At 39.4% G+C, this 18,092-nt stretch overlaps 1 protein-coding gene and 1 long non-coding RNA gene across 7 annotated transcripts in view; both read right to left on the bottom strand.

Moving 5' to 3' along the window:
- Positions 1–18,092, bottom strand: part of tsnare1 (T-SNARE Domain Containing 1) — a 276,008-nt gene that overhangs the window by 178,674 nt on the left and 79,242 nt on the right. The window lies entirely within an intron of this gene.
- On the bottom strand, positions 11,809–13,297 carry LOC147318296 (uncharacterized). The gene is made up of 2 exons (XR_015131366.1): positions 13,148–13,297; positions 11,809–12,498 (listed from the first exon to the last, which is right to left on the bottom strand). It is a non-coding gene; the product is annotated as an uncharacterized LOC147318296 (long non-coding RNA).

Below are 18,092 nucleotides of genomic sequence, written 5' to 3'. Positions count from 1 at the left end.
TCTGGAGAAAAGCTAAGGATTTTCCTACGTTTTTATGTGGATGACTTTGAAGTCTGTAACCCCCTTGGTACCTCATGAAAGAAACACAAGCTTTGTGCCATTTATTGGGTTTTGACTAACTTGCCTTCAGGATCTCATTCCTCCTTATGTTCCATCTACTTGTCAGTGTTGTTCAAAACCACTGACGTTGAAACCTATGGTTATGACAAAATATTGGAACCTCTTCTACAGGATCTGAAAACTCTTGAAGGACATGGCGTTTACGTTCCACTATTAGGAGAGTCAGTCAAAGGTACAGTCGTAAGTGTAATTGCAGATAACCTTGGAGCACACAGTGTTGCAGGATTTATGCAAAGTTTTTCTGTAGAATACTATTGCAGATTTTGAACAGGGAAGAGCAGTGATATTCAGCTGTATTCTGTAGCGTCTGGTGCTTTCACGCTAAGAAGCAAAGAGCTTCACCAGGTCCATGTCAAACAAGCCCAAGATACAGGTACAGGCTGTTGTGGAGTGAAAAGAGAATGTGTCTTCACCAAAAATCTGTCCCACTTTCATGTCATATTTGGTTATCCGCCTGATCTTGCTCATGTTTTTGAGGGTATAATCCCAGTAGAGTTGGGTCATTGCTTGACAGTTCTTATATCAAATTAGTTTTTCCCTTTAGCCGAATTGAACAATTCGATTCTGAATTTCCCCTACAAATGGGAAGATAAGACAAACAGACCTCATGTAGTGTCACAAACTTTCTCTAGCACCAAAGCAGTTGTAGGAAATGCGCATGAGAACTGGGGCTTGCTCCGGTTCTTGCCTTTTTTAGTTGGATCACTTGTGCCTGAAGATGGGCCTGCATGGCTTGTTCTCATGACTCTGATGGATATCACAGAACTTGTCGTGTCTCCTGTGCATAGTGATGACTCTCTGGCTTTCTTGGAAAGCACAATTATAGAGCACAGACAGAGATGCCAGGCACTGTTTCCTGATGTTAAGCTACTACCAAAACACCATTATTTGGAGCATTATCCACAGATGATTAGGTTTTTTTTGGTCCAGTTGTTTGGCTGTGGACAATGCGTTTCGAGGCCAAACACAGCTTTTCCAAGCAGGTCATCAGACACACAAGCTGCTTTAAGAATGTGCCTCTCTCCTTAGCCTCAAAGCATCAGATGATAGCTTACCATCTAAGCTCCCCATCTCTTGGCAAGACTGAACTTGAGGTCTCAGTTGTATCAACTTTTCCAGTGGATTTGCTTAAAGAGGAAATGGCTAGAGTCATTAGGCAAACGTTTCCTGACATTCTAGAGGTCAACTTTGCACAGTGTGTGACAATAAAGGGCATAACTTCAGGGGCGATCGTGGCTCAAGAGTTGTGTGTTCGTCTTGTAATCGGAAGGTTGCCAGTCTCGGTCGTTGTGTCCTTGGGCAAGACACTTCACCTACCGCCTACTGGTGTTGGCCAGAGGGGCTGATGGCGCGATATGGCAGCCTCGCTTCTGTCAGTCTGGCCTACAACTGTAGCTTGCCTCCACCAGTGTGTGAATGTGAGAGTGAATGAATAGTGGAATTGTAAAGCTCCTGAAAGGTGTCCTGAAAAGCGCTATATAAATCCAATCTATTATTATTATTCATTATTATAACTTATAGGAAGGGAATGGTACTGGCCCACAGGGCAGCTGGTGGGTTGCCAGAATTCTGTGAAATAAACCAGCTGCATTGTAAACCAGAGCATATTCTACATTGTCAGAGAGCTTGGTGGCTGGTACAGGGAGCACTTTCACTTCGTGAACTCCTTGACACTTATCCACTGGTTGACTACAAGATCGGATCGGTCCGCATGGTGACTTTAAAAAGGCATATAGAAATAAACGGTGTGCAAATAAGTGTAATAAGTTCAGTCACATGTATTTCATTAGATACATTCTTTCTTTTCTTTTTTTACATCTGACCTTTTATAACTGACTGCTATGTATGAGTAACTGTATGAAGACTAAACTGAAATTATTGTTTCTGGGTGTCTGATGTAATGTTTTTGTTTTTTTTTTGTCTACAGAGTAACTGCTTAAAATGGGGGCCCCTTATGATCCCAAAGATCATCTTGACTGATGGAACCTGTCAAAGGCTCACTCTCTCCAATGGACCACCTGAATCAATTGAGGATCTCATCGTTGAAGTCAAGAGACAGTGTGGCCTTCAGGGCAATTTCAGACTTCAGTTTATGGATTCCTTGTTTGGGAATGAGTTCTTTGTGGCACTGAGACAGAGGGACTCTTAAAGTTATTGACATGTCAAGACCCACCACTATGCAGCATGAGGATTATATCATTCCTGATCCTGTCCAGGACTCCGAAGCCCTCAGCTGTTCCTCTGTTAACAATTCTTCGTACCTGTCTGGTGGATCTGTGGACACGGATGTGTTGTCATCAAGTGAGTCAACAAGCTCACGGTCTTCTTGGCCTGCTGTCTTTTATGTGCCCAAGTGTTCAAATTACAACTTCAGCAGGAAAAAATTGCATACAATCAGAATGGAACTGCACTTATTCCAGATCCCAAGTTGAAGTCAGCCATCCTTGACGGTTTGGTGCAGGAAATTGTGAAGTATAAAGTGTATGTCATTTTTTTCCCCCATTTTCAGGAAGGAACCATGAGATTGTTTTTGTTTGCTCAGTTGTTGGGATTTATTTTTATCTGTAAGGCTAATATCTTGTAATTGGGATCACACGTGTGTTTTATTGTTTACCGCACAGTGGAAGTAGACTGTTACTCTGATACCAACAGACACAAGACTAAGGCTACGTTCACACTGCAGGCGAAAGCACATCAAATCCGATTTTTATTTATTTATTTTTTGACCCTATGCGACCCATATCCGATCATGCTATGACAGTGTGAACGGCACAAATCCGATATTTTCAAATCCGATCTGGGTCACTTTCGTATGTGGTACTGAATCCGATACATATCCGATGTTTTAGAAAGCGACTGCTGTTTGAACGGTCATGTCGCATTAAATCCGTCTTTTACGTCACTGGCACAAGACAGACGCTAATTATCAGCGCCGGAGAAGACGACGTGAACGCTTCCTGGCCATCCAGTGTAGATGTCAGTGAAACTGTTGGGAAGACAACGTGAACATTTTATTTGTACTGTATAATCTGCAGATTCTGACAGAAATCTGCAGCTATCCTTTGAAGCACCGCTCCTCTCTAAAACAGCAATAAGGATCATTATTAGGTTATTTACATTATTATGTAAATAACAAGATAACAAGCAAAAAATTGGGAAACGTAAAGTCCGAAGTCTTTTTATTAAGGGCCATCAGTCAAACAATACTGTTTGTTCTGGGTCTAAACAGAGCGCGTTGTGTGTGACGTCTTCTTTTGCACATGCGGGCCGCTTTGAGCGTACACAATAGAGCGCTTTTGCTGTCGCATTTTATTTGTAGTGTGAACGAACAGACAAAAAAAAATCGGATTTGATCAAAAAATCGGAATTGAACATTAAGACCTGCAGTTTGAACGTAGCCTAAGACCTCAGCCACAAATCAGGTGCTGTTATGGTATGCACCCTAGCTCCGTCTTCAACCATGCAGGACTGGAGGGTAAGAGGTGGTTGCCATGGTGAAGTGGCGTCTCCAAATAAGGAGATGCCCAGAAAGCTGCAGAAGAAGAAACGTGAGCCAAAGTGATGGATCTCAGCCAAAATGTTAAACTGTGGCTTTCCTCCAACTTTTGACCAATCAGCTTAGTATCCTGTTTATCAGACATAATAAAAATCATTTACTGTCTGGGTGTGGTGCTTTTTGTTTGTTTGGGTCTCCTGAGCAAGCAGACAGACAGGGCAGCTGGGTTTTTTTTTATTTTTTTTTTTTAACTTGAACCTTCAACCACTTAAGAAATTTAAGGAAATGCACTTTCTCTCTCAAAAACCAAACCAACAAATTGGCGCACAAATGTGGGGCTCGATTGGATAGACAAAAAGGAGACCAATGGAATTTGGACTGGTGAGAGTTGAGCCTCGGCCTGGTCAAGGCAGCGAACTGGTTGTTCACTCATGAGGAAAAGAAAAAAGAGGGAGGGGGGGGGGGCCAAAAAATGAAGACATGCACATTGTTATTAAAATTTAATTCTGTGATTTGGTTAAAGTAATTCTGTCATGAGAGATCAATTGGTAAGGAACTAAGAAATTATTAATCAGTCTCTTTATAAAATTTCTTCAATGAAAAAGTTGAAGTTTCGATAGCGCTATGGTCGGTGTATATGTATGTGTCTATGTATGGGTTAGGGTTATATACACGTATATAGCTTATTTTAGGTTTTGTTTTTGATTTCTTTTAATCGTCTGCATGTGGTATTAGAGTCCGACCCAGGTTTTATGGTTATACAACTAATTTCTTTTTTAACAATTGTATTTTTGTTGGGGCAAATATTTGAAAATTCAAGGTAGTTTTTAGAGAAAATGGTTAAAATGCTGGGTTAAAGGCCCTTGTGAGTATTTAAAAGGAACAGGATAATTAAAATATTTTAATCAAAGGAGATTGTGCAGAGGCCACACCTATGGTTTCGCTCCTGTATCCCTGCCGATTAACGAGCTCAACTCAGCCAAAGAGGAAAGCTGAAGAAACTACACTGAAGCAATTCCAGGAGCTTATAGTCATTCAACAACCAACTGACCAACTGAAACAACAGTTGGAAGAAGAAGCAACCCAAAGACTGCAGATGTGTCAAAGACATGGATTAACATTGCAAAAAATGGAAAAAATTGACAGAAGAAATGCTTAAACATCAGGTGGCAGAGAAGAAGGCCTGGACAAATATTGCTAACATCTACGGATTTGAAGGCTTTGCACTTTGAGCAGATTTGTCTTCTCTCTCTCAAAAACCAACCCAACACAGTCCTGTCCCAAAATTAAAGAGACAACATCTTAGCCCCCGTAAAAATCAACTGAATATTAAGCTACACACCCACGCACCTCCATCAAGTTAACACTGGTCTAACACTTTAATTGTTTCTATTTATTAGATTAGATTGAAATAAAGACGTGTTTACTGGAAATAGTTTTGGTGACTTGCAGTGTGAAATGTGTGTATGGCCAAACTGACTGTAAAGTTTTATCCATTTATTTTACATTCTCAAAACAAAACTTTCTATGTGTTAGGGGTATACCCTGCCTCTCACCCTAAGACAGTTGGGATGGGCTCCAGCAACTGGATGAGCGGAAAAGAATGGATGCATGGTTAGACATTCTTATATACCATCCTCTAGCTGCCATTAGAAGAACAGCAGGTTTGAATATTTGTACGTTTTGGGGGGTTTTTGTGTTTGTTTGTTTTTACAGAATTTACAGTGGAAAATGTAAACAAACAATAGTGCACATTGAGTCCTGGTTCCTGGGTTGATGACAGTTTTCTTTTAAATATCTGAGTTTGTTAACTATGTTACTATTTGTATTCTTTGATTGTTAAGTTCAAGTTCTGCTTCTTGTCTTCAGATCATGTCTGTCTGTCTGGTCTCTCTGTGTTCCGTGCCCATGTCAAGCTCACTTGTCTTTGTCTGACTCTGTGTTAGTGTGCTACTTCCTGTTTTATTTTGACAGTCTCTCGTTTTGTGTGCGTCAGTTTCGCTTCCCCCACCTCATCAGTTAGATTATATCTGTTCCTCAGATATGTCCTCTCTGCCCTGAGTCCCTCATATGTATATATTATCTATTTCTCGTACTGTTCTTTGTCACGTCACGTATCTTCCCTCCGTCCTTTTTGTGTATAGTTTCCCAGTGTAGCAAATTCTTCATATCAACCTAGTTTAAATTCTTTTCTTTTCTAAGTCTATCAATAAAGCTGTATCGGGGGTTTGGTCTAGCTTCCGAGTCCTGAATTTTAGTCTAACCCTGCCTGCCACACACATTGTCTCTCAGTATGTGGAATCTCCTGCAAACGAGCTATTGATTCTAATAAGGTTACCTCTGTGAGCTATTAGGCTGAAACTATATCAGTTTACCAGTCATATCTTCCAAATGTCCTTTATTACACTTTGAACCAAAAGCATTTACTTTGTATCTAATGATGTTTGATCAAACTTTTAGTAAAGATCTCTTTTGCCTATTTTTTTAACTTTTTGTCAGATGGGTGAAAGCTGTATGGGAAAGTATTACACAATCCTTTTTAACATAATTTTCACATTGGAGCCCACAACACATAATCTGCACTTATGATTTCATGCTCATTTCACAAACTCCTCTGCCGCTGTGTTCCCTGGAAGGTGGAGGGACTGAGAGAGGGTTATTTCACAATCAGTGTTTGGTAAATGGTTTGGATCATTTCAGCAGCTTTTTTATCTTCTTCCACTTGAAACTTTTCTCTCACATTAGCATGTCGACACTTTAGCATGCTCATATCAGCATGCCACTTCAAAGCTTTACTGATATGCAGTGCCCTTACAAAATCGCTCTCGACAAATTAAGTCTCTCTGTGGTATGAGCGGTGACTGATACAGTCAGAACTTTGATTCTGTCCTATATTATCCCCACTGAAACATTTTTGAAAATGCTTATGAAGGGTGTAAGAAATAGAATTTACATGATAAAATGTTACCAAGACTACAGAAACTTTTTCTGCCTTTGTAGCCACTGTCAAACTTGAATTTCAGTATGTACCAACGACAATTCTAAAATACTGATGTTTATCTTTAATTTTTCCTTACTATTTAAATACAATCAACCCAAAGAACCCAAATACAAACCCAAAGAACTAACTAACAAAGAAAGACTAAGTAAAATATTTACATATAGTACCATTGTGGAATGTCATTAAATTTGTCCTGTCCCTCCCTTAGTTTTATGTTTTGTCTCCTTATACTAATTTTTTTCCTCGTTACTTTTTCTTCCCCCTGCCCCACCCTGAGCCTGTTTCTGAGGTTTCTTCCTGTTAAAAGGGAGTGTCTCCTTCCCACTGTTCCAAAGTGCTTGGTCATAAGGAGTCATTTGTTGGGATCCTGAAAACTTTACGGTTTGTATCTTATCATGCAAATTACCACAAGATGACTGTAGTTGTGTTTTGGTGCTAGAGTATATAAATAAGCCCAATTTGAACCAACTTGATTTGAATCAAAAGGCTGTGGGACCCTTTGATTCAAGGTGATCCCAGGGTGTGGGATCACCCTGCAAAAAAAAAAACTGGAAAACAACCGCTTTGCAACTAGTGAAAAATCTGTGGTTGCCCAGTGATTGTGTTGACTTTTTTCACATTTGGGGACTGACAGGAAGACGTTGTGGGGACACACTGGTCACCCAGAGATTGAGTGTGAACACCCTCAATCTCTGGGTGACTACTTTCAATCACAAGATGAATGCAAAGCTTACCTGGTGAGAGCCAACCTCTCTCTAAACAATGTAGTTGGCTCAGACAGACTGTAATCACTCACAGACAGATTGGTAAAGGTTGCAAATAATTGCCATCAAACATAAAAATGCAGACAGAGTGCCAACACTTTACAATCAGCCTGAGGCTCCTGCACATGTCCTATTTGAGGTCTTACAGCACACACTGAAAATTCCATTGGTTCCATCTCAGGGTTCCCCCAGAAGAACATCTGTGGTCTGAATATCCCTGTTTACACTGCTGTCTGAGATAAGAAGTAGAAACTGATTGAAAATTAATAATTATGATATTGTTTATTGAGGAAAAGGTTAACAGCGTTCTGCTTTTTTTTTCACAATCGTAATTGTTCGCTTTGCTCAATATGTCCTTGATAAGCTATTGGGCTTTTTATATTATTCTGTACAGAATATCACATAGACATTCTAATTTTGCATAGTTCCAGTTACTAATGATGAACCCTAGTGAACTGATTAGACATGGTGATCAGTTAGACAATGTGGTTGATTTTCCTTTTTTTGAAAGGGCTGTATAATCAATACATAATCATAATCAATCTCCTACTGTAATGAGTCCTGAGCATGGCGGGGAAGAGCTACCACGATGCCCTCACAGAGTGGCTTGTCGATAGCACAAGTGTGATATCTGTAATATGTTCAATTATACTCTCAAATCATAGAGGAACTTAATCAAGAGCTCCCATCTCATTAAGCCTGAGGTCAGTGGTTTTCACCCTCCTCACTAAAGAAAGACAGATTTTCACTCTTCCCCAAAATCTGGAGTTTAGCTACTGAGTGGCTGAGAAAACAAGAACTTGGCATGCTCCCAACGGCTGGCACTGCAAGTGATGCTTACAAGTTCCGATTTTTGTTCTCCGTAGGATATGACCATGACTGTTTTACCGACCCAGTCTCACATTCCAATCCCAGCAGCTGCCACGGTAAATTCAAGTCCTGGAGTGGCGACTGGAGAATTTTTAAACCTCTTCCATTGAATTTAATTCAACGTTTTGCATTTATTTATTTGGCATGCTGTGCACAACATCTGAAATAGATGCCATGAGACCGTAGGCAAATGTTCTCTGCTGGCGCTAGTAACTCAGAATATTGAAGAGAGGCTCATTCTAGATCAGAAAATATGTCCTTGGAGATGAGGTTAAAGTTGTAACAGGGTTTATTGAACTCAAACATCTTTGTAATTTGAGCTTTGCTGTCTAGCACTGTCTTTTGGGTGATTTACCTGTGATCGTTGTATGTCACTGTCTCTGCCACCTTCATCCTAACATTGGGTATTCCATCAAGGCCAGATGCTGGCACATTCTTTTGATGTTTTTAAGATGCAAAAAGTTTTTAAAAGTCACTACAGTGACATTGAGGAAATTAATGTACCCCACTTCTTAGTATGTTATTTTTCACAAGCAGTGGGACTGTGTGTGCAGCATGAGCATCAGAGCTCATTGTGTGCAGTGGAGGGGTCCACCTGCTTGTTTTCACTGTGAAAGTGCTACTTAGGAATGCATTGCTGAAAATCTTAGGTACACCAAGCTTTTCATTTAAATCAACCATGAAGGCTGACGATGAGTTGATCAAATCCACTTGAGTGAGATCTTGTGCTACAGTGGAATAACACAGCTCACAACCTTGCACATCGTTAATCCTTTATTATCATAGTATCCAAGTATCATATAGTCTGTCTGTAATTTTGGCCGTAGGATTAAAAAAAATAACTCAAATTTTTAAGGAACCATTTGAATTCTCTGCAAACCCAAATGAGGAGTTACACTTACAGCGATGTGAAGCATGCATGGTTAAATCGAGGTAGAGCTGATTTTTCTTTGTGAATGCTTTGTGCCACCATGATACACCAAATATCCTTGTAAAGATTGTTTTCCATTCTTTTCTAAATCATTTGAATTTAACAGAATTTCTTTGAGGGGTATGCTTCATTTCCAGTAAGCAGCCAAAATTTTTCTAGCTATAGTCTGGCTCCTGCAGGTCTTTCTAGGTAAATCCAAAAACAAAACGGATACTAGGAGCATTTTGAACAGCAATGACATAATTAGGGCAATCAGCAGTCTCCTAAAGGCTGGTCATCTATCAATCACCAATTTATTACAGAAATTGAATCATTTGCAGTAATGGTCAAAAGTTGGTTAAAATTCAATCAGCGCTACCCTCATTTTAATTAATTATACTATAATTTCAAAATGTTAGATTTTTAAAATTAATTTAAATTCATGTATCCGTCTTACTTATTTTAATTTTGGATTTTTACTGTATTGCGGTTTTATGTTATTTGAATGCTGTAAAAAATTTGGGCATTGAGGATGTAAAAACTTAACTAGGAATGAGAGATGGAATAGCTTGATAGCTAAATTAAATTTAATTTAATTTAAAAAATCAAATCAGGGTTATTTTAGGTACATTGACTGAGTCGAGGCTGGAGAAGCTGGGTCAGCTACCTACAACAATTCATAAAAGATTTACCTTGACAGGAGGAGGCTCTCAAAACACATACACAAATTGCAATGCAGCATCAACCCCACATGCAGTCATCTGGAGGTGTTCTGCTCTGTTTAGTAAGCTGCCATGTCCCTCGCAGGCACAATGTGCAGAAAATGCAGACCAACATTAAAACATTACCAGAAAAAGCTTTTCACTGGACTAAACACCATGCTGTTCAGACTCTGCAATTTCTCCAGATATTTCTGTTTCTTTGATGAAACCTTCCTTGTAATTTTCCCCTCTCTCCGCTGCTCAGTGGGAGACAGACCATTTGCACACAGTATGAGGAAAGGTTTGCAAAGATCACAAATGCTGAGTTTCCAAAGTGACAATAGTGGCGATGTTTGATTAGACATTCACAAATGGGTTCAATTACAAACCCAAACTGAAATAAAGTTTAGGTTAATGTCAAGATGAGACATATTTTCTTGACCCCATCGAAATCCACCAGGGTACCAGTGAAATTTCAATGGTTAGATTTACATATGGGATTTTTACCTGTATAACATACCCAAATGGCCTTACATGTCTTCATAACAGGAGAACTGTGTGGCTAAAACAATCAATGGTTTGATGTAAATGTTATTAAAAGGGAAATTTACGGTGGCCCCTAGAGACAAAGCACGTACAAACTCCAAAACACTTGCAAACTCCAAAACACATGCAAACTAAAAAACACTTGCAAACTAAAAAGCACATGCAAACTCCAAAACACGTACAAACTCCAAAACACTTGCAAAATCCAAAACACGTACAAACTCAAAAACACATGCAAACTCCAAAACACGTACAAACTCCAAAACGCTTGCAAAATCCAAAACACTTGCAAACTAAAAAACACATGCAAATTCCAAAACATGCAAACTAAAAAACACTTGCAAACTAAAAAACACATGCAAACTCCAAAACACGTACAAACTCCAAAACGCTTGCAAAATCCAAAACACGTACAAACTCAAAAACACATGCAAACTCCAAAACACTTGCAAACTCAAAAACACTTGCAAAATCCAAAACACTTGCAAACTCAAAAACACATGCAAACTCCAAAACATGTACAAACTCCAAAACACTTGCAAAATCCAAAACACTTGCAAATTCAAAAACACTTGCAAAATCCAAAACACTTGCAAACTCAAAAACACTTGCAAAATCCAAAACACTTGCAAACTCAAAAACACATGCAAACTCCAAAACATGTACAAACTCCAAAACACTTGCAAAATCCAAAACACTTGCAAATTCAAAAACACAACGGAAGTGCTCCAGGACGCTAGGGGCAGTGTTGAGCTCTATTTGCAAAATAAACGGCAAGTTTGTCTGTATGGGACGGTCTAGTCTCTGTCGCGCTTCCCAGGTTGCCTAGCAACCATGATACTAACCGCTGGAAACATGTCATACAACTTGGTTTGACAGAAATGAAGGAGAATATATTTTGTTCATTTGTTTGTTTGTTTCTACAAGAGCTTTGTGTGATTTGATAAGTATCTGAGGCTGAGACCACAGGACTGTAAAACATGATTTTTGGGCTTCATTTCTGTACTGAACAGTTATTTAAGATTAGTTAGTAAATAAGAATTAGCTAATGTTGTTCATGAGACTAAAGTCATATCACTTTGGTAATGTAAATATAATATGGCCAATATTATAGTTATTATATTAATCATTATTAGCTATTACAGCAGTGAACATGAACTCTGTGTCAAATACTGAGCAGTACAGATTCAAGTTGCATTTATGTCTTATCACCTTAAATCTTCACTCAAAGACAAGTATCTTTGACAGTGCATATATAGGTGTATCATATATAAGAGACAAATGTTGTTCCTTCAGTATGTTGCCATTACTAAATTTGGCTCATTGCTTACATATATTGATAAAAAGAAAACGTACAAGCTGTGATAACTGTTTCTGAGAGAATGAAGAGTAGACTGATATATGAAATATTCCTTTATTGGGTGAGAAAATCAGACCATGTCATAACTGCTTTAAGTCATACAGAATAGATATCAGAGCCTTAAACAGGCTGACTTCTGCTAAATGGGTCAAACTGGGCAGAAAGTCTACAAACACATAACATCCTTATAGAATATGATGTAACACTATAGATCAACTTAGCTCAGAATATATAAAGCATATAAACAATTACAGCAATATGATGCAACAAACACAGCAGCTACTGATCCAAAATACTCAAAGCTTCATAGAACTGAAACCAACATTTATTTTAGCTCCATTCTGCTGCTGATACAGACTTTAGGTTTCTGAACATTACACTTGTTGCTGCCTTTCATAGTGTGTAACTTGAAGGCCCTGAGTACTTTCTCCCACACTGAAAACACTGGGAGGATAAAATTATTTGAACATTACCTAATAAGACTGATTCAGCACAGACAGTTATGTTAAACTTTCCTAGCAGTCCTTCACAAACAGGGAACAGTCTGTCTATTCTCTCCATCTGTCAGCTGCTGCTGGCTCTTCCTCCTCCTCTTCCTCACACACTGTTGAGTTCGGTGGATCATCAGGGATGCAAAGCCTCACAGATGATGTGCAGCAGTGGGTCCCTCAGTCTGTCCTCACTCTGGACACTTGCAGTTGTCACACATGGAAATCAAATGTGTGATAAGCTGCAGGATTCAAACACAAGTGTAACTTATAAACACATGTTCATACTTTTATTCCACAATCAGAGAGAAAGAAACAGAGAGAGAGTGCAGGACAGACAGACAGGTGGCAGTCTCAGGTGTACACACTGCTACAAACAGGAGGATTTAGTGTTTGTGTTATTACGAGTGTAAACAAGAAGAGTTCCAGATGGTACAGTGGACACATGTGTGACTGCTGTGATTAAAGCATCTTTCTTTCAGCTTAACGAGTGAACCGTCAGCTCGTTCAAACACACGTTAAAGTCCGTTTGGCTCGACACCACCGAACAGAGGCAGCAATATAACATAGCTAACGTTAACAGTGCAGTGAATCCTGCTTGTGCCGTGATATTCATGACTGCGAACCGAGCAGCATCACTGACTTTCAGCTTGTTGTGTTTGTGGATATATGACTGACTTTAATTACCCACAAAATCATCACAATCTCTGTAAGATTAAGGTCGACTATATATATATTTATTAAAGTAAAGGCTTTAAAACCAAGTTAATTCTGAAAGTACAAACATCGCTAATGTCAACTTTCCCGACATGTGGCCAACAATAATGGTTTCATGTTCTTCATTAAAAAAATATTTGCGCATTAATAAGTGACATAATATTCAGTACTTACTTCTGAAAGTTTACTCTTCCTCCGCTCCGCTTCCACTGTTTTTTTTTCGGCAAAATTATCCACACCACCACCGCACTATGAAGTCTGGGATATGTTGGGCCATGAAGGCTACACCGACCCATCCTTAAAATTCAGGGAAATTAAGGACGCATTTCAGGGCCGGATTTCGGGCAGCCTTTGAATTCGGAAAGCCTTCTCTTGTCGCTGTGAGGTAATCGGCCTTAAAATGCGGCCTTTAAGGCTGCAAACCCCAAATCCGGTCATTGGTACTTCCTGGCTTGTGTAGTTACTAGGTAACAAAAGCTCAACACTGCCCCTAGCGTCCTGGAGCACTTCCGTTGTGTTTTGGAATTTGCATGTGTTTTTGAGTTTGCAAGTGTTTTTGAGTTTGCAAGTGTTTTGGATTTTGCAAGTGTTTTTGAGTTTGTACGTGTTTTGGAATTTGCATGTGCTTTTTAGTTTGCAAGTGTTTTTGAGTTTGCAAGTGTTTTGGATTTTGCAAGTGTTTTTGAGTTTGCAAGTGTTTTGGATTTTGCAAGTGTTTTGGAGTTTGTACGTGTTTTGGAATTTGCATGTGCTTTTTAGTTTGCAAGTGTTTTTTAGTTTGCAAGTGTTTTGGATTTTGCAAGCGTTTTGGAGTTTGTATGTGTTTTGGAGTTTGCATGTGTTTTTTAGTTTGCAAGTGTTTTTTAGTTTGCAAGTGTTTTGGATTTTGCAAGCGTTTTGGAGTTTGTACGTGTTTTGGAGTTTGCATGTGCTTTTTAGTTTGCAAGTGTTTTTTAGTTTGCATGTGTTTTGGAATTTGCATGTGTTTTGGAGTTTGCAAGTGTTTTGGAGTTTGTACGTGCTTTGTCTCTAGGGGCCACCGTAGAAATTGAATAATTTAACAACTTTATAAAAAATAAGAGGTATTTTTCAATTACAAAACAATTTTCAGTTAAAAAACAAATATTGACTGTATCAGGAAGCTGCCAGTGTAATTACTCCTAAAGGAATATACTAATCCTCCATTCCTACCATAGGCATCTAAAAATAACAAACACAGCAGATACAAAGCATGACCTTTCCACAAAACAATTATAGCTGCATGTAAGACAAATGAAGTTATTATGAGTGCTTTAATGAGAGGAAAACTCCTGCACAGAATTTCAAACTAAATTAGATGTACTATATTTTTTTATGTCACTAGCCCATTCAGGCAAAAGCAGGAGCGTGACTCATCCCTACATTTCAAATGATGGCACATTTGGATTTTCTGGTCTTTACTCATTGTAATTAAAGGATAGCAACTACACATCCATCTCTGAGATGGCAAACGCAGCTCTGACACAAGCTGACAATAAGTAACAAGAGATAATAAGATTATTTTTCTGCCTGTGATCAAGCTGTAGATTAGCAAATTATTACTGCATAATGAAGGGTTATTGATTTGTTTGATCTTATTTATTTGATTTGTAGAAACTAGTACATACATGCTACAGCATTGTTTGATCTGTTCATGCGGTTTGCAAATTGACACAGTGACCCTCATAACAGAGCAAAAATCTGTGATTTATAAATATCTTTTAATCTTTTTTACCTACCTCATACTGTTCATACTTTATGATTAAATGTAGAGGTGCCTCCAGACAATACAACATAGGTATTATCCTTTATATGCAGGCACAAATTAAAATATGCCTCCATGGCACGCAAATGCCTACAAGTTCTCTTCTCCTCCACCTTTGGCATACTACATATGTGTCCGAACTCTAGGTACACACATAAAACATGAATAGTCACAATTGCAAAACTCATCTAGCAGAAGGTTAAAAGATGGCGCCAGTGTGTACGGCCTGCCGTCTGACTCTGTTTGTACTAGTGTTTTATTTTTACTTTGTTTTAAAAAATGCTAACTCTCTGCTTGTATATGATCACCAAATGCTGCTGGCTATAAGATCCTCTCAGTTAAAAACTCTTTATTGTAATCGTGGATATCAGGGAACCTTCTCCCCACTGCTCCTGTCAGGAGTTCCAGCTTGTCTCTGCTGTGTTCCGGCGCTACCTCAACCGAGAGGGCGCCGTAGATGCCGTGGGAAACGCAGTGGCTTATTGGTGAGAATGAAGGCTACCTGGACACAATTTTGAAAAATATTTCACCCTATCCTGACTGGATTTGACCGCGTCAACTACTGGCACTCTCTGGACATGGCTTACACTTGCCTGGCACCTGTTGTTGGGCTTATGACAGTAACCCCGCACCAGCGTCCCCCCCGTCTTCGCTCAAGTTCAAGTGGAGTAAGCCCTCAGAACCTATGGCCAATGGGTCGGGCACCCACATCGGCCGCTGAGCCACCGGTACCACTAAGATTAAGTCTTGTTAATGCTCGATCGCTAGCAAACAAAACTTTTATCCTTAAGGACTTCTTTACTGATCGGGAACTGGATCTAATGCTTTTAACGGAAACTTGGCAGAGAGTCGGTGAGTCCAGCTGTTTTACTGAACTTTTACCACCGGACTGTGAATATCTTAATGCGTCGAGGATGACTGGGCGCGGTGGGGGAGTGGCGGCTGTTTTCAGGAAGAAGCTCTCTTGCAAACAACTCTTAACTGACTCGTATTCTAGTTTTGAACTTCTGACGTTTGAATTGGGGCATCCCCGCCCGACACTCGTTGCAGCTGTATACAGACCTCCAAAATATCACAAGGATTTTATTTAAGACTTTTCAAAACTTTTTAGCTCGAACTGTGCCAAGCTACGATTGAATCTTAATCGTTGGAGATTTTAATATTCATGTGTGTTGTCCCTCCATTTCGCTGGCCAGAGACTTTTTAAGCTTGATAGACTCCTTCAGTCTTGCTCAACTTGTGTCGGGGCCAACCCAGAAACAGGGTCATACATTGGATCTTGTGCTGTCTCTAGGGTTACCGGTCCTAAACATGAAAATATGTGATGCTGTTTTTTCTGATCACTGTCCTGTTGTGTTTGATATACTTTCATCTCCCCGCCATTTTACACCTCTTATTTCAACACGTTGTTGTCGTGTTTTTAACCCATGTGCAACAGAACAATTTTCTATTGCTTTTAAAAAAGTTTTAAGATCTCCCCTTGGCTTTGGTACCGAGGAAATGACAGTTAATTTTTATGATAAATGCAAAACAGTCCTTGATGAGGTCACTCCTTTTAAAACTATAAGCTCAAAACCACGACCAGACCCATGGATAAATAAGGCCACTCGTTCAGCCAGACGAGAGTGCAGGAAGGCTGAATGTAAGTGGAAAAAAGATGGGCTGCAGGTGTCCTTTCTCATGTTGAGAGACACTCTGTACAGGTATCAGGACATTGTAAAAGCAGAAAAGTCAAGGTTTCTTTCTAATGTTATTGAGAATAGCTCCAATAATCCTCGGGTTCTTTTTTCAATTATTGACTCTGCCCTGAATATTTCCCCAGCTTCTTGTATTAATAGTTCCTCAGACACTTGTGAAAGGTTCCTGCAGTTTTTTATCAATAAGATAAAACTGCTTCGATCTATGATCGCCCTGTCTTCACATGACGTGACTAAAATATTCACCTGCTCTGCTGTTTTTGATCAGTTTGAGCCTGTGTGTCTTGATCAGGTGGAGGAAGTATGTAGTGGCACAAAGACATCATCGTGTCCAAATGACATTATTCCAACACATCTTTTAAAAAAGATTTTTAAGGTTGTCAGCTCTGACATCTTAGCTATTTTTAATAGCAGCCTTAGTTCAGGTGTTGTGCCAGCCTGTTTTAAACATGCTGTTGTACAGCCTGTACTTAAAAACCCCAATCTTGACTCCTCTGTCCTCACTAACTTCAGGCCTATTTCAAAGCTCCCCTTCCTGTCGAAAATTTTGGAAAAGATTGTATTTGTTCAGCTTCAGTCTGGTTTTAAAACTCTTCACAGTACAGAAACTGCACTTTTAAGAGTTCTTAATGATCTTTTATTAGCCACTGACTCAGGTGACTCAGCTGTGCTTCTGCTTCTGGATCTGACCGCTGCCTTCAATACTGTTGACCACAGCATCTTAATCTCACGGTTGGAGCATTGTGGCATTAAGGGCACCCCATTAGAGTGGTTCAGGTCATACCTGTCTGACAGGACTTTCTCTGTGAGCTTTGGAGATTTTATCTCTTCCTCAGCTCCCCTTAATTGTGGTGTTCTCCAGGGTTCTATACTGGGGCCAGTTTTATTCTCCATTTATATGCTGCCTTTAGGTCTAATTTTTAGAAAATATAATGTTTGTTTTCATTCATATGCTGATGATACTCAGATCTATCTTCAACTGAAGGGAAATAGTTCTGCCTCACTAGATCCCTTACTTCAGTGTCTCGGTGAAATTAAATCTTGGGTGGCCTCTAACTTCCTTAACTTCAATGAGAACAAAACTGAATTGAGAATTTTTGGACCAAGTGGCAATCCCAGCACCTCTAATTTTAACCTGCACAGTCTTGAGCCTTTTGTCAAATCGCATGCCAAAAATTTAGGGGTTATATTTGACAGCAATTTCACCTTTGAAAAACAGATTAGCTCAGTTGTACAGCGGTCTTTCTTCAAACTGAGGCTTCTATCTAAGGTGAGATAATTTTTATCTTTTAAAAGCGATTCATGCTTTTATTATATCCCAGCTGGACTATTGTAACTCCCTATACGCTGGAGTTAGCCAGACCTGCCTGACAAGGCTGCAGTTAGTCCAGAATGCTGCAGCTCGTCTTCTGACACGTACTAAAAGATGTGAACACATTTCCCTGGTGCTTGCCTCTCTTCATTGGCTGCCTGTCCACTTCAGAGTTAATTTAAAAATTTTATTGTTTTTTTTTTTAAATAAATAAATAAAACTTTTATTGTTGACTTACAAAGCCCTGAATGGACAGGCTCACGGGTACTTGTCTGAACTCCTGCAGACTTATACCCCCCTTAGATCTCTTAGATCAAGTGATCTTTT

Source organism: Aulonocara sp. 'chitande type north' Nkhata Bay, linkage group LG11 (assembly GCF_057382095.1).
Source record: "Aulonocara sp. 'chitande type north' Nkhata Bay isolate Kocher_YH1m ecotype deep benthic linkage group LG11, A_spYH_male_GT1.1, whole genome shotgun sequence".
In the NCBI taxonomy this organism is placed as follows: domain Eukaryota; kingdom Metazoa; phylum Chordata; class Actinopteri; order Cichliformes; family Cichlidae; genus Aulonocara; species Aulonocara sp. 'chitande type north' Nkhata Bay.
The sequence above is the reverse complement of the archived record's forward strand: the minus strand, read 5'-3'. Positions and strand labels throughout refer to the sequence as shown.